This window comes from Maylandia zebra, linkage group LG16 (assembly GCF_041146795.1).
Source record: "Maylandia zebra isolate NMK-2024a linkage group LG16, Mzebra_GT3a, whole genome shotgun sequence".
In the NCBI taxonomy this organism is placed as follows: Eukaryota; Metazoa; Chordata; class Actinopteri; order Cichliformes; family Cichlidae; genus Maylandia; species Maylandia zebra.
The window spans coordinates 1,584,481-1,588,388 of record NC_135182.1 but is presented as its reverse complement, the minus strand read 5'-3'; positions in this window follow the sequence as shown (position 1 = coordinate 1,588,388).

The window sequence follows — 3,908 nt, the reverse complement described above, 5'->3', positions numbered from 1 at the left end:
TGAAGGGAGCATCTGCCATCAAACAAGAAGACAGCCGCATGTAGCTATGATGATGTTTGCTAGTTCACCTTACGTGCATTAATGTAATAACGTGGTTAGCCTACTCAACGTAAATTACACACGAACAACATTAAGCTACTCACGCAGAGAAGAACAGCTGCTGCTGCATCATCATCCTCATCATTTCTGCTACACTGGCAGGGCTAGGGGCCAGGACTCTCCTCTTCGGGTTTTTGGGGGATGTTGCTAACTCCGGGTCAGATAACAGGCAACCCACCCACAGTAGATGCGCTCGGTGTGAGGTCTCGCAGCAAGCTATCATACGGCGCATTTCTGGGCTTTTAAAAAAAACGCTATGCGTCGCCAGGTGTTTCATCAGATTTGAGGAGTTGCCTCCTTTGACAGTATCACAGTATCAGCTTAAAGCACTTGTTGCTGCTGAGTTTGCATATTTTGCTGTGAAGTACAGCCAGACTTTGACCGCTTCGCCTTGGGCATTTTTAATCTGTAGCTCTGCTCTAACAGAACGTACGTACCTGGGCCCGCCTACTATCCTCGGAAACGTAAAATGATTGGCTAGAAGTGTATCACAGCTCAGGAAAAAAAAAGCACCGAAATAAAGCACCGAAATGTGCGCTGCTTTTCGGTCTGGTTACTACCGTTTATGTCAGAACCGGTGCCATCATGGCACCGGACACCGGTACCCATCCCTACCATTCGCTGATCAGAACTGGTTCAGAAGCACATTTCCTTCTCACACACAAATGAATGCAGCACATTAAAAGCATATCTGTGGTAGCTTTTATCCCTGCTGAGTTATCAAGTACTCTACATATTGCAGGCAAAGCGACAAACACTAAATATTTTAAGAGCTCATGTCAAAAGTGGCCAGGAAACCGAATGTGAAATCTTTGCTAGTTCCAGACTTGCAATGAAAAAGGTTCATGTGCGATGAAAACAGGTGTATGCATGCCAGTAGAAGAAGAGTGACTGACTTCAATCCAGACTCTAACAATCTAAAAATTCTCAACAGCAAAAACCAAATAAACAGCTTTCACGTGTAACTTTAAGGCTCCATTGCCTCACAGCAAGACGGTTTGGAGTTTGCTTCCACCGTCAGGTCTTTCTGTGTGGAGTTTGCATGTTCTCCCTGTGTTAGAGTTGGACCCAGAAGAACAGGGTTTGAGTCCCGTGTGCAGCTCTTTTAAGCCACATTAATTTGTTGCCTAAGCCTAACAAAATAACCAGTAGTAACAGTGAGCTAAAAGAAAATGTATGCACATAATGATATTTTGATCATTCAGCAGTCATCCACTGTCTTTGCATCCTAAAGTTAAGAATTATGACTAGAAAACAACGTCAGCAGTCCGACTTTATACTCGATGACTGATTTTGTAATCGTATCACCAGACCTGCGGCCACATGTTCTGGACACTCGGGTAAAGAGAGGGGCTGAGCCGTCAACTGATCACCACCTGGTGGTGATTTGGATCAGGTGGAGGGGGAGGACGCTGGACAGACACAAATAGTGAGGATGTGCCCCAGTCTGTACGATCTTCAACACACACCTCCAACAGAGCTTCATTCCAAGGGAGACTGGGAACATTGGACTATGTTCAGCACTCCCACTGCTGAAGCTGCTGCACTGAGCTGCAAGGTGGTTGGCGCCGTCGTGGTGCAACATTGTCGGGAGGTGGATACTGGCAATACTGGCACGTCTTCCATGGAGGAGGCAGTTTCTGGGGATGAGGGGGACACACCTCCACAATGTTGCGTGGAGATCAGGGGCGGTACTTCTGGATTGGCAGACCGGGGGGGGGTTCAGCTATAGAAGGAACACACTCCTCAGCCTCCCTGGGAAAGTCTATCCTAGGAGAATTCATCCATTAGTCAAACCTCGGATACAGGAGGAACAATGCAGTTTTCGTCTTGGTTGTGGAACACTGGACCAGCTCTTTACCCACTCAATGATATTTGAGGGTGCATGGGAGTTTGCCCAACCAGTCTAAATGTGTTTTGTGGACTTGGAGAAGGAGCTCGACCGTGTCCCTCAGAGTGTGCTATGGGAGGTGCTACGGGAGTATGGGGTGTCTGGCTCATTGCTACGGGCCATTTGATCCTTACACAGCTGTTGTAAGAGCTTGGTTCGCATTGCCTGCAATAAGTCGGACTCGTTTGGGTGAAGGGCTCCGCCTGGGCTGCCCTTTGTCTCCGGTTCTGTTCGTAATCTTTATGGACAGAATTTCTAGGCGAAGCCAAGTTCTTCACTTCGGTGGTCTCAGGATCTCATCTCTGATTTTCGCAGATGATGTGGTTCTGGTGGCTTCATCAGGTGATGGCCTCTTGCACTGAAATGGTTCGCAGCCGAGTGTGAAGCAGCGGGAATGAGAATCAGCGCCTCCAAATCTGAGGCCATGAAAAGAGTAGAGCGCCAGGGACGAGACACTGCCCTGAGGGGAGGAGTTTAAGCATCTCGGGGTCTTGTTCACGAGTGACGGGAGATCGTCAGACGGATTGTTGCAGCGGTCGCAGTGATGCGGACGCCGTGCTAGTCTGTTGTGGTGAAGAGAGAGCTGAGTGTAAAAGTGAAGCTCTCAATTTACTGATGGTTCTACGTCCCTGCGAGCTGTGGGATCTTTATGTGCTGAGAACATCAATATTCTTATAGTTTCCCATTTTTTGCACAAAAACTTTGGCACATATAGATCGTTGGAGAAAGAGTGAGCTGCTTATTTACACAGTGCTTACTAATGAGCATGCTAGCGGCTAACTTGCAAGTGTCGACACACCCACAGTGTCAGGGGAAGTCACAGAGGCGTGGGTATTCACCACACTGTTTCTTTTGCACAAAGGAACACTAAACTGTGAAAACACCAGGATGGCACATTTTATTATTATTAAACTTTTCTTTATTAGAACGCTGTACATATAGAAATCCTTCATGTGAGAATTGCTCCAAGAGTGTTTCATTAATAATTGCAGCCCCGTGTTTCATCCCTTGGCTCTATTTCTTCCTGTTTTCTTCTTCCTGAGCTGCCTGAAGATCTTATTGATCTAAACTTTGCACAGCAATTATCAAAAACACTGGGGAGCACAGCAAAGTAGACACTTTCCTATTTCTTTTGCCTGTGCACACAACACGAGCGCGTGGAGTAGCAGGAACAATTTATACCAAACACTTTATATTCAATATTTTTAGCAGCAGTTTTGAATCGATTAGCATAAATTTATTTGCATAAGTTTAGTTGCTTCACTCGTCAGTTGTTTTGTTGTAATTGCCACTTACACTAATGGTATACGTTAGTAGAGGGAATGTATTTTGTGTACTGCTCCAATTATACTGACCATTGCAGTAAATCTTTATTACTGTTTGTGTATAATTGTGAATAAAACTCCAGACATTTGCAAACTTAGTCGTATAAAATTCCAATGACGAGAGGAAACTTATGCAGCTCCTATCCTGATCCCGTGTGCCGTTTTTACCAGGTGCCAACTAAGTGAACACCAGCCTCCGGGAGTTATTGAGCGGACTCACTGCTTTTTAGCGCCCGTTTTCAGTATAGAGGTGAGGATGCCTCTGAGGATGCCTTCTGTGAATATTCTCCAAAAATACTGCCCCGCTTCAAAAGTTGTTTGTATGTCTAAAATATATTTACAGACATTTATATCTTACATGTTAATAAAGTTCAAACTCTGCTGGGTGCCAGGTAGTCCTGGGCTTCTGGGGCCCTGTCAACGACTCGTACCGGGGGGCCGGCCTGTAGCAGGGTCAGCTGGCCCTTGTCTCTGGTCCTCTGGGACTCTCACCTTTGGCTTCCACCCTTCGGCCCTCTTTGGGCCTTCGGATGGTCCTGGTCCCATGTCTGTCTGCCTCCAGGCCTCTGGGCGGCATCGCTGCAGCTTCCCAC